The sequence below is a fragment of the Hippocampus guttulatus genome, chromosome 7, assembly GCF_054856545.1.
Source record: "Hippocampus guttulatus isolate MCC_2025c chromosome 7, RoL_Hgut_1.0, whole genome shotgun sequence".
NCBI classification, from domain to species: domain Eukaryota; kingdom Metazoa; phylum Chordata; class Actinopteri; order Syngnathiformes; family Syngnathidae; genus Hippocampus; species Hippocampus guttulatus.
In genome coordinates, this window is record NC_141267.1 from 14,268,757 (window position 1) to 14,282,100 (window position 13,344).

General features: G+C 42.2%; 1 protein-coding gene across 1 annotated transcript in view; it reads left to right on the top strand.

The window, feature by feature from the left end:
* The window catches only part of agbl4 (AGBL carboxypeptidase 4), a 266,670-nt gene that overhangs the window by 187,198 nt on the left and 66,128 nt on the right, over positions 1 to 13,344 (top strand). The gene's annotated exons all lie outside the window — the stretch shown is intronic.

Sequence of the window (13,344 nt, forward strand, 5' to 3'; positions counted from 1 at the left end):
ACAATGACTATGTGAGCAAAGACTATGTGAACAGAATACCACACTAAAGTATGTAAGTATACTACAATGACGTGAAAAATATCTCCCTCTTCTGTTTTTGCAGTTTCCCTATTTTAATGTTTAAGGTCATCAAACAGATGTAAATATAAGAAAAATATAACCCAAATAAACATAAGATGCAATTTTTAACAGGTGATTGTATTAATTAAGGCCCGGTGTGGAAAAAGTATCTTCCTGCAGTTTTTCTGGTAAAGAGCAGAAATCCTGGTTGAATCAATCAGAGCAAGTTGTCCAGGGCCTGACAAAACAAAGCAGCCCCAGACCATCACACTACCACCATCATGTTTGAAAGTTAATTAAGATTCATTTTTTGAAATGCTCTGCGATTGGCTGGCGACTGATTCAGGGTGTCCCCCGCCTACTGCCCGGAGATGGCTGGGATAGGCTCCAGCACCCCCCGCGACCCTAGTGAGGATCAAGCGGTTCGGAAAATGGATGGATGGATGAAATGCTGTGTTACCTTGATGACAAGTGTAACGAGACACACACCTTTCAAGAGGTAACTTTCAGCTCATCGGTCCACTTTTTTTTTTCTTTCCAAAAGTAAACTGAGTCACTATATTGTTTTTGGTGGGCTGTTCATGGTTGTCACGTTGGAACTCCTGGGCACGTAATTTTTGCCAGTTTTTGCCTTTTTGTTTTATTATAAACACTGACCATAACTGAGGCAAAGGAGGCCTGCAGTTCTTTAGAAGTTGCCCTGGGTTCCTGAGGATGAGTCGTCACTGTTCTCTTGTGGTAATTTCTGTAGGTTGGCCACTCATGGGAAGGTTCACGGCTGTTTCATGTTTTTTTCCATTTGTCGATAATGGCTATCATCATGGTTCACTGGAGTCCGAAAGCTTTCGAAATGGGTTTCCAGACTGATAGATGTCAATTATCTTATTTCTCATCTGTTCTTGAATTTCCTTGGACTGTGGCAGCTTTTTGAGATCTTTTGGCTGTCTGTCAAACAAGTTCTATTTTAGTGATTTCTGAATTGAACAGCTCTAGGAGTAATCAGGCTTGGGCTTTGTTCATGAAAATTAACTGAGCTTTTCAAAAAAAAAAATCTGATTGGCCACACTTCATGATTTAACAAGGGGGGGCAATTCATTTTTCACAAATGGCCAGGTTGCCTTGAATAGTATGTCTTCCTTAATAAGTAAAATCAGCATTAAAAATGCATGTTATGTTTAAATGGCGTATCTTTTGTCTTATATCTACATTTGTGGTGCAACAATACTATATGCTGTGTTGCAGCACCTGCAACTCTCAGCCTGAGAGTACAACTGTACATGAATAAGTAATATCTTAACGATTGTGTACAGGCTATTGAAAGCAACATTATTTTAAACGTTGTTCATTACAGCTCCCCTTTCTGCAGTTATCCTTTTGTTCATCTCTGTGTTTCTTCCAGCAAACACACGGTACATTATTACACTGAGGTCACATTTGTATCCAGCCGGCTGCCGATATTCAACGGCAGCACGAATGAGACGAGTACAGTTCAATGCGGACCTCACTTTTGCCACACAGTCAGAAACACAATCATTTTCGTCATATTGTTCCCATGGAAACAACATTCAGTGACAAATTGTAATTTCAAAGTAGGTCACAACAGCTGACAACGGAGGTACGGTGTTCACGAGATGCGACAAAGCAAGTTGCTCATGCTGCACAACTCATGTGCAATTTCGACTCAGGAGGGACTGTGTCATGTGTGCGTGATGGTGGTGGACCCCAAAAAAGCAGGGCGGCAGGAGAACCAGAGAGTACTGAACAAAATGTATTAACAAAAAACACTTAAGGGGATACATTGGAAAAAACTCAATCCAAAAACACAAACAAAGTCTTGACAAACATGTCAATGAAACAAAACAACGTGACAGCAACAACGATCTGACAAAAACTGACAGAAACCAGGGAACGCAACACAAGCAAACTGACGAGACAACAAGGAATACCTGGACAAGAGGCAAAGGGTTGAAAGGGTTGAGGGAGCTGGTTGGTTTACACAAGGGACCGCAAAAAAAAAAAAATACAGTATATATACCTGTATACTGTGTGTATATATATATATATATATATATATATATATATATATATGGTGGCGGTGGCACCGTGATCAACTTGTTAGCACACCGGCTTCGGGCTTCCTGTGTGGAGTTTATGTTCTCCGCGCGCGTGCCTGTGTGAGTTTTCTCCGGATTCTCCGATTTCCTCCCACATTCCACTAACACGCATAGTCGGTTAATGGAACACTCTGAATTGTCCCGAGGTTTGAGTGCGTTTGAGAGCGAATGGTTGTTCGTCTGTGTGTCCTGTGAAAATGAATAATTTAATCAACTTTTACCGACTTTTACTACACAATGAATCGATGAGCTAATGGATTGATTACGTATTCAATTCTACAAATATTTGATATCTGCAGCCCTGCTATCAAGTGTCCTGAGTGAGACGCTACACCTCAAATTGCTTCTAATGGACATATTGCCACACTTCACCGTTTCGGAAGTAGTGAAGAAGAAAAGCTAAAGGAGTGAAGGTGCTATAAACATGTCCAAACTATCTGTAACTATGTATTTATGTCTCCGTTGTCACACTGCCTGGTGCATTTCGCAGATTGTGCTCATTGAATTCTGTCATAGTTTGGTTGAAGCCTCCTTCGAAAGCCTTCAAGTGGAGACACATTATTTACTACTTTTTGTGGCAGCGCCATTACTGTCCAACTTTGAAGGAAACACTTTGATTGTCGCGCTTCGACCGGTGACCCTCTTTGTTTATTCTTGTTGCTTCAGCGTAAGATGTTTGCAGACCAAGACTTCCCGAACTTTTTTTCCCCAGACTATTTCTGTGAAATAACCATAATGAGTTTCCCGGTCCCTTTTTAGAATTCAAACTAGAGTTTGAAGTGCAGTCTTCTTCGGTTGCTTCCTGTGGTGCCATCCTCCTTTAATTAGAAACAATAAAAGTGGCAGCAACACAGCAAAAACACTGCAGTGAATGTATAAAAATGGGTAGGACACACTGTGCGCAATCTCCTGCCTGGTGTACATATAGACCTGCGTTGATAGAAATCTGAGGGGGAGGGCTTAAATTTCCGCTTGAAAGACTTTGCTTTCAAGCTGGCAAGCTGCAGAGATTTGTTTCCGCGGAGGCACCTGAAAGGAGGCAGGAAACAAGCAACAATAAAGGGGAAAAAAAAGAACCTCGTAGTTTCGAAAACATGCTTTTTCATAAATTATCAGCTGTGAAAACAAGGCTTCCTATTATTGACCTAATTATGTATCGTGATAGTGTGAATTTGCATGTTTTATCTCCGTCCTCTTCTGTATGTGATAGGGCGCTTCCATTTTGTTGCGGTGTAAAAAAACACATCAAGAAGGGGGATGGCTGCCGATGAGAGGGAGGGAGCGAGGTGGGGAGCATTTGCCACTTCATATTGAGCACTTTGTTTTATTGAATGCTTTTCCGCAGCGTGGCTAAATAAGCAGCGGCATGCTTATGAACGTTGCAATCGGGATGCTAATGTAGCATGCGAGGCGCGTATCTTGGCGAGCCAGGCGAGGTTCATATTTTCAAAATGGGCCCGCGGCCCCATGTTGAAAATGTTTGTCATCAAACAATGACTTACTCCACGCCCAAATGTTCTCAGCAAATATGATAATTTCATGCTGCGTACACACAGTCGACTGTGTGTTTCTCGTTGTTGCGTGCAGGGAACAAGAGTGAGTGTTGCCTCTCCTCTTTGACCAAGCGTGGGGATGTGACCAAGGCGGTAAATAGGCTGTGAACAGGCTGGAGGCTCCGAGATGATTTCTTTGTCACCAGTGGAGCCACCAGTGTTGCCGAGCACTGCGGTGCAGCAAATCCTCCCACAGAGCACTGATTGGATTTTTGTTCCGCCGAGCCTTTTGTGTTCATAGCGTAGGGACGAGATAATAGGGGTTGATGCCACTCAGTCTTCCCTGTTATGGCTGGTGGATTGAGTTCTCGGACTCTGTGTGTGTGCGTGGCTGCTATTCACAAACGAACCAGGCAGAGGGAATGTGTTGGCATCCGGGCCATGTGCTGAAATTTCCATGATTACTAATGTCACGGCTAAATAAAATGTTAATGGAACAACCTGCCACTCAGCTAAAGCCCCACGAGAATGTTCAATGTCACAAACAATGCGGAGCTCACCTTGCCTGCAGATACGCACCAAAAACGGTCAAGGTCATCGTCATCGTGGTTTGTCGCTCACATATGGTCCACGTGTGCAAAGTGGCTATGTATTGTAGAGTACTGTGCTGTATATACAAGTAAAAAGAATGTTGAATTATTAATTTCCATAGGGAAAATCCACATTTAATTGCCCTGTTTTCTCCGAGGGGGTCAGCCCGTCAGGTGCAGGAGCATTCCTTTAAATCCGGGGAAAACGCCAGTCAGCTGTCCTCCGTGTGACTTTGTACTGACCTCTAATGGAGACGGAGGAACCATACAGAGAGGTTATTACAGGGCAGTGACTGCTAATGACAGTTGAACAGCGACCTTAAGTGTTGCTTTCATGATACGTTAAGAAACCAGACATGAAACGAAACGGCCACACACTCGTCACTCTCCGTGATTGAGCGTCGGCAGACGATGAATGAGTCATTGATGAAATTAAGTGCGATTTCCACCTACTGTGTATGGTATGACTACTTTTTTTTCCCATATGTAATGGATTCAGCTGCACTTTGCTTCCATTACCCTTCATCACTTTGAACACAAGCTAAGTGATGCTTGAGATGTTTTGCAAATTTACTGGAAGATAGATTTCAAATTAATTATGTATGTCGCAGCTCAGGAGGAAAAAAAATCCCACATTAAGAAACAGGTCTTGACATCAAATCACGTGTGCAACAAGTATAGCACCCCTGATGTTAACATTTTGCACAACCCCTTTTTGCCAACAAAACATCATCTCGTATAGTGTTTTACAAGATGGGAGAATACAGAAAAAGGGAATTTTGATTATTCATTTTCCGCAATCTCTCAAAATCAATCAGCAACCTGGGTCCTGTCCTCGCTGGGTCCTCCGTACTCTTCTCTTTAAATCACTGTACAGGTTTCCAAAGGGGTTGAGGTCTGGGGAACGATGGCCAAGGGAAGAACTTGATTCTGTTTCTGGTGAACCATTTTTTTCAATTTTCAATTTGAGAGTATGCTTCTCCAATAACAATTGAATTTATTTGAAGGCTTTGACACATCTTAACCGGGGATGCCAATAATTATGGAGGGCACTGTATGTATCAATACCAACAAAAAAAAAATTGAAGATCGGCTTGTGTGATAGCTTGTGTTCCTTTGTATGTACAATAGTTGCCGTTAAATATTAGTGGAATAGTCATAAAATAATTGCAAAGTTGTGATATGCTTATTTTACAGGCAGAATACTTGCTTGAACACTTTGAAGTGTAGAGCCAGACACAGCAAGTATCACACAGTAGAATCTGAGTGGCCTTGACCACCTTTCACAGGGCAGATGGAGGAATTTAAGTGTCTGGGTGGTCACACGTTGAGTCACCGGCGCTGTTTTTCACTGCACCGTCCCTCAACATACCCTCTTTACACCTGACCATTGCACTTGACACCGTCGCATGGACCCCCCACCCCCCCCCACCCCCATCCGCCAAACAAGAAGCGAGCGTTGGGTTGGCCCGGGTTTTAGCTGCCATTATCTGTCAGATGCTGTGCACCTGTGAGCCAGGCCACATGACGCTGGTTGCCGCTGGTTGCTCAGCCAATCCCAGCAGCTCCCTGCTGTCAGTTAGAGCGGCAATAAAAGTTCTCTATCTGACAGCAGCCCTAGAGGAAAGGCGAAAAGAGGCAAAGACGCAGATGTGTCTGTATGTGTGTGGGGGGGGGGGCGGGGGTTGGATGCCATTAGGATGAGCTGTATTCTCACCGACTAAACCTTGCCCACCAGCCATCATATGCTGGAGCTCACCTGCCTGCCAAATAAATGGAGATTAGAGCAGAAGGTATTAGAGGAATAAGCAACCTTCTCTGGAAAGCCCAGAGAACACTCTGTGTGTGTGTGTGTGTGTGTGTGTGTGTGTGTGTGTGTGTGTGTGTGTGTGTGTGTGTGTGTGTGTGTGTGTGTGTGTGTGTGTGTGTGTACAGTATATATATACACACACACACACACACAGTCAGTCAAATCACCATGTTAAAAGTTAATAGCAAAAGACCCTTTTTTTTTAATGAAGGAAAAGACACTAGAAATCTCAATTCTGATGAAATTGTGACATTGTGTATCCCCGAAAGGCTCAGTTGTTCTCAACGTACAATTGCAAGGAATTTCGGGATTTCATCATCTATGGTCTATAATAGCATCAAAAGATTCAGGGAATCGGGAAAAATATCTGCACATCGTGGCAGGGCAGAAAACCAACATTGGCTGTCCATGATCTGTGATCTCTCAGGAACACGGATTGGGGCTACATCTCCAAACGCAAGTTAAGACCATACTATGCAAAGCGATAGCCTGATATTGTTAATATCTGAAATGCCGGAAATTTCACCGAGCCGAAGCTCCACTGAGATGGACTGATGCAAAGTGGAAAAGTGTGCTGTGGTCTGACATGTCCACATTTCAAATCGGTTTTGGAAAATTATGGACATTGTTTCCTCCAGGCCATACAAAAGGAAAAAGACCACCATATTGTTCTCAGCCAAAGTTCAAAATCTAAATCTGTGATGGTCTAGGGGTGTCTTTGTTTCCAGGCCATCGGGAATTTGCACATCTGTGCAAGCACCAATAATGCGGAAAGGTACATAAAGGTTTGGGGGCAGGATATGTTGCCATCCAAGCAAATTTTTTTTTCAAGGATATCAATGCTTATTTCAGGAAGACAATGCCAAGCCTCATTCTGCATGTGTTGCAACAGCGGAAGTGGGGTTTGTCATTTCATATACTCTTATCTGTCAAACAAGTGTAAAAAAGGAATAAACAACTGTAAAATATAAAATTGGTCAAACAATTCAACCCAAATTTGTGTTCACAAGTGAAAACACGTATACAGTAGACGTTGATTTTTTTTCTTCCGCTTAGAAAGCACGTGAGGTCACTACATGTACTTGCTGTGCATCTTTTGTAAGTGGACATCCTGCCTTATTTCAAACTTATGTCAGACCTGATGGGTCTGACAAAAAAAAAATTCTGAAAAATGACCAATTCCATAACCTTTGAGCTCTTCAACGTGGGATGTTCCACTGTATGTTTGCTCATTTATTACATGAACGACTACGCACTATATAAATAGCAATTTTGCAAGTCCAATATCTACTTTGGAGGGGGAAAAAAAACCCAAAAAACTGTACCGACAGCGTTGAGATCGAAACAGGGCCGCAGCAGGAGCTCGAGTGGCCTTAATGAACCGAATTGACTGACGCTGAAATATGATGAGCATTTCTTTGTTTGGTCTTTATCTTCCTTATGAAGAAGATCAATGTCTCCTGGACAGATCACTGCCTCTACGCAGCATGGCACGGCCGTTGTTGATACCCTTCTAAATAGTTAATGAGGCATTTATTTACAGCGAGGCACGCGTGTGTCATTGTCTGCCCCCTCGTTGGCTCTGTTGCCGTCTCTTTTCGGGCCCCCTACAGCATAGCTCGCTGATTCTTTGACGCTAGGCTGTTCATTTCATGGGCTATCACCTTTTAAATTGGTGAATGCTACCGTCACGCTTGATTAGAAATTTCTGTGGATCTAATTATGAGGCATAATAAGAAGAGGAATGCCTCCAGCAAGAGGAGGAAAATGGCGTTCGCACAGAGTGTAAACAATGGTTATTGATCATGGAATGATGGTGCCTTCGAAAAAGCTTCTTCAGAATGTCAGTTTGGCCGATATTTTTTTTAAATGAAAGCGTCCTTGTAGAAAGTTACATGAGGAACAAACCCATCTGCGTGCTGTGCGATTGGGGTGGGTATCAGTGGCTCACATCACAAAACGGTGACAATCGATACTGTATCAAGAAAGGATGGCAAAATATGAGGCTTTGGCCACATTTCAACAAACTTTGTTTTGTAATCCAGCCCACCAAGCATTTACAGTGTCGAGAGTCCTGTAATAATGTTTCTCAATGTCTTTTTTTTTTGTTGTTGTTTTTAATCTCGTAAGGCCCGCCGCACGTCAAGCAACTTGGCTGAAACTGACTCAACCGTCGCACACGGATAGTTGAGCAGCTGACTTTCGGCAACTGTTTTTACTGCTAAAAAAAAAATAAAAATACATAAATAAAATGGAATTGCCAGTGAACAGCTTTGCAACGTCGCAGATAAAACGCGCAATCAAAAATGCCCCGTCGTATAACGGTTGCTTTAACAAACAAAATGAACATTTGGGGGTGATAGGCAAGGTTCAGCTGGCGGCCACCGTTTGGAAGCCATGCCATTAAAGTCGACTACATCGTTGGTTTCCAATAATACTTAACAATAATTATCATTTCGGATGTACGTGTGGATGAAAAAGCAAAGTGTTGGAGAGTTTCTATTGTACGGAGCCTCTAAGGGGACATGGAAGGAAAAAAAAAACTATGCGAGATCTCGCAAAGAATGCGGGATCTCGCAAAGTTTTTTTTTTTTCCTTCCATGTCCCCTTAGGGGCTCCGTACTATTGTGGGAATGCGCAAGTGTAGTCTTCGTATGGACCCAACAGTTTCTTAAATATCCACGCTCTCTCCTTTTATTTCCTGCTCATTTCCTCTCGGTAGTAATTTTTGTATCTACAGCGAGGAGGGCAAACTATTGTGCCATGTTGTTTGCGGCCCAATGGAAAAATCAAATAAATACCATACAGTGTATTGGGTGCCTCCATCACCCCCCCCCCCCCTCCACCGACAATAGCACTGTTCATCATCGTGCTCGATCGGTGACTGTCCGAAACGCATAGACAAATGAACTGACCTTAAAGTTTGAGAGATTAAAATTTGCTGTTGACCAATGTTACTGTTTTGCAATCAATAGCCCTTTCTCAGTCTTGTTTTTTGTTGTTTTATAGCTTGAGGTGTCACAAAAGAAAAAAAAAAGTCACCGTTCCGCTTTTCTTTTCACAAAAGCTTGTTTTCTCTGCTTTTTGGTCAGTACGTGGTGTTTTTGATCAAATCAACCCGTATTCTACTGCTGCCTACTGAAGAATAGAAAAAGATAGAAACAAACTGATTAAAGAGAGTCTACTCTTTTGGTGGGTTGGGAGTTGATATTGACTAAACACAATATTCTGTGAGTCTTAAAAGATCAGTCCAAAAAAAAAAACACAGCTCTGAACTCTGCTTTGAAAACACCCAGTGATGGAGTTTACTGCGTCCTTTTTTTTCCACTTCATTTTCAGGGGCACGATCATGTCGCGTGGTTGGCTGTGTTTGCATTCAGCTGCTCGGGTCGTAGCGCGACGCTGCCAATCGTCATCTCACACACACACACACACACACACACACACACACACCTGGACCAGCATCTGTGCATCCTGCCGAGCTGCAGATTGGCACAGGTGCCGCGTCGAGATTGGTTGTCTGCGTGCTGTTAAATTCATTTAAGCCACTTTTTCTCCCCCAAATTTGCATGACCTCTATTTGTTCTCATGGACTTTTCACGCACACAACAGCGCCCTAGCGTTCAGGAATCATTTATTTCATCCCGACGTCCATCTGTCCGTGCGTCGGTCCGTTGGAACTCTTTGCGATTCCGAGAGCGACGCGACAACGATGACGTGTGTTGCCGCAGTCTAATTCCATCATCAGCATCATTACTGCTATTATCCCGTGTCTCCCTTTAATGCAGGCTAATGGATGACCAATTAAGATAGATGAGCCTGGCAGTGTGGAGTTAATAGCCAGGACATGCTGTCTGGCTTCTATCCTGACTCCCACAGTCTTTTTATGGCTCAACTGGCCCGATTGATTACAGCCCCAAAATGTTATTGTTGTTAGTGTTGTCCCGCGCTCATATTACGCACTTAACTTTCGTGATCATGAGACTCGCTGGAACATCAGCTGATTAGCATGAAGTCTCTCGACTGAAGATCAAGCGTTGTCGAGTTCCCAGAGGCAATATTTGGTTTAAATTGTGACTGTCAATGCCATTCAAATCGTCTTTTAGACGTACCCACGGCAATGAATACGTGAATACTTGATACTTGATGAGCGTGGAAACCGCGTCATACGCAAGTTCAAGCTTTTTTTCCTCTTTTTAAAGCACAATTGAAAGACTTCCAAACAAATTAAATGAACTCTAAATATTTAGAACAGCAGATGCTGTGCACTTTGAATTGCCAGTAAGTTGAATTATAATCCACTTTGAATGCGCCGCGACATTGAAGGAGACAAATAACATTGTAGTGAAATGCTTCCTAACTTAGTTCATAAGTCATATTTTACTTCGATTTTTCTTTTTAATTCTTCTTCTTCTTTTTTTAAACTCCAGTGTTTTCATTCTGTTTTCCAAATCCAAAGGAAAACGTTTTACATTTTAGGGCTCTTCCACAGTTGACGCTTGCTCTGCTAAAACTGGAATATTGCTTTCTTAGTAACTGTACCGAACCTTGCTGTTCCCTTAATTTCTCAGGGAACGATGCGTGAATCTCAATGACAATAGCCAGACAAATGCAAGAGGCGTACTATGCTACAGCTAAATGAGGATTGTTTGTCCTTGGCGGAGGTCTGAGCTTCACTGAGTGCCATTCTGCTGCTTTTTTTTTTAATGTGCGTGCCACTTGAAAAATCACCGTTATTTGCATTAATTAGCAGGGAGTGGTTGAACTACTTTTGAGGAATAAAATGATGCCAAAGCTCCCAAACTATAAATGTATTTTGACCCGTTTTTAGATATTTCCTTTTAAACTGTGCATACTGAATACATTTTCTTTCATAGATCTAAAAGCACAAATGTTGCCCATGTGATGTTTGCCTTCCGTGTGACAGTAAGACAAAAAGGCCGACAGGGAATTCAGCCATCCATCAAACAAACAGATCTTTTGTTTTGTTGTTTTAAGTTATCCATTAACTTTGCCACACCCAAAGGGACCCTGGAACGTAATTCTATCGAAGAAATTGCTTTCGAATTGTATTGAACGTCCAGAGGCAGCAGAAATATGATGTGAACCATTTAAAAGGAATGCCCTCCCAGCTCTTCGCCTGCTTCAAAGACACAGACACAGCACCCTTGTGTGGCCAAATCCAGCAGCCTGGAGAACAGCGCGCAACTACAAGTTTAGATGAACAATGATCCTCTGTTCTGCCCAAATCTCTTTGTTTATCGCTCGTTTTCCTGTAATAGCCTTTGAACTTCTGATCAAGTAGCAGTGTGAGCGGCTGATCTGTTGCGCTGTGCAGAGATTCCCACAGCCAAACTTCAGCTGAGCAGAAGCCCTGCGAACAAAACAAGTTGTGAGAGTCACCGTCGCTTAGTGTCCTCTTTTGAGGACATCCTCTTCCGTCTCACAATCGTCAGACAGCACAATGAGCAAACAACCACGGGCACGTTTACAAACGAGCCGAAACGGAATGCCTTGAAACTCGCAAATAACATACCAGAGAAGACACGAAGGCTTCATATGATTTTTGCATCAATTCATTTTCGATTAAAGCGGCCGAAGCGGGGAAAAAAAACTGTTTGTGTCAGTTAGCCACTGTGCTACTCTTCAATGGAGTTACAACTGCGCAGCCCCATGTGCTCTTAGATGAGACGATCGAGTCGGCTTTTTGGAACAAATAAGAGCTCAACCTGGGAACGCATGATGTCGGGCAATGACATTTCGACAGACATGTAATAATGTTGAAAAACTGATGAAAGACGGAAGAGAATGATTGAGAGGAAGAGACGGTGGAACTTTAAAGGTCAAAAATTTGGATTTCAAAACGTTTCCCCCATAGAAAAGGTTGGAAATGGATATCCAAGTGTCGCTGTCAAAACTTTGATGAGAAAGTTTTTTTGGGGGGCGCATCGTGTAGAAGGAGCCAACAACATTCACTTCGGATAGGCGGCATATGGTGGGCTTTGTGTTTGCCAATCTGTCCACTGCCTTTGCCACATGCGCAGGCACTTTGTGAACGCTGTCAGGAGTGTAGTCGATGAAGTGCTGCGTCCATGATTGAAAACGTGCAGAGCTCATATTTGCCACACTCTATTCGTTCTAACTTTTGCTAGTAAAATATTCTCATTCATTTCAATAAGGAAAGGTGATTTGAGATATGAGCGTTTGAGTTACAAGCGTGGTCACTGAACTTTTTTTTTTTTTAAAGCAGACCGCTTTAAAAAATCTTTTTGTTAAGTGAAGTCAAGAAAGACATTTCTATCCATATAAACATATAAATAGAAACAAATAACGTGTTTATATTTTAGGAGATGAGTAAAGACCCATTTTTTTCCAATACTTATCTTGGGAAGTAAAAAAAAAAAGTATTTTATTTTTCAATTATGAAAGAAACGTTATTCTTAAATATCACTGTTAAAAATGGATCTGCAATTAAGTATTGGCAAAACTGTCAATTCAATGTTAAGCAGGTTTTTCGGCATCAGCTGAATGTCACTAATAAAGTAACTTTGAATCTACCTTAGGGTGGGTCATCATTTTCCGGTGGTCTACCGATAAGAGGGGGGCTTAGTTTAAATGTGTGACAGCTAATTTCCTACCTCAGCCTGGTTCCTACCCTTGATTGAATTTGTGTTTGCATTTGTAAGACTACAGTTCAATTTTTGCTTGACTTTCCTCATTATAAAACACAAATTTTTCTAGTAAATCACAAACATTCAAGCAACACGCTTTTCGACATGCGTTTTGGGATTTTAGCGTGATGCTGGCAGCTGTCTACTTGTGTGAACTGAGTTGGGTGGCAACAAAAAGGAAATTTGGGGGGTTAATGGCTTGAAGCATCATACTGTGTCAAAGCAAAACAAAACAAACCAACGACAACTATGAGCTAGTTCATTTTTGGAAGGGTGAATTTTGTTCCCAAAATTTCATTATGAACTAAGAACTGAACTTGTTTATTTGAAAATGTGTGAACTGAACTTTGAACTAGTTCACATAGGAAGTGAATTTTCCCAACACCGGGTGAAGATGTGTATCGTGGCGATTCAGTCTGTGGCTATCTAGCGGTTAAATTCAAGTGTCACCTCAGGGCGACATGCCTCTGAAATACACTGCATTAGGACACGCTGGTGTTTTATTGCTTTGAATATAAATTGGTGACTATATTCTTTCACCTGAAACAGTACTTGTTGAGACTGATAATGCGCCACTAAAGGTCAAAGAAAAAGCAAAAGTCCATG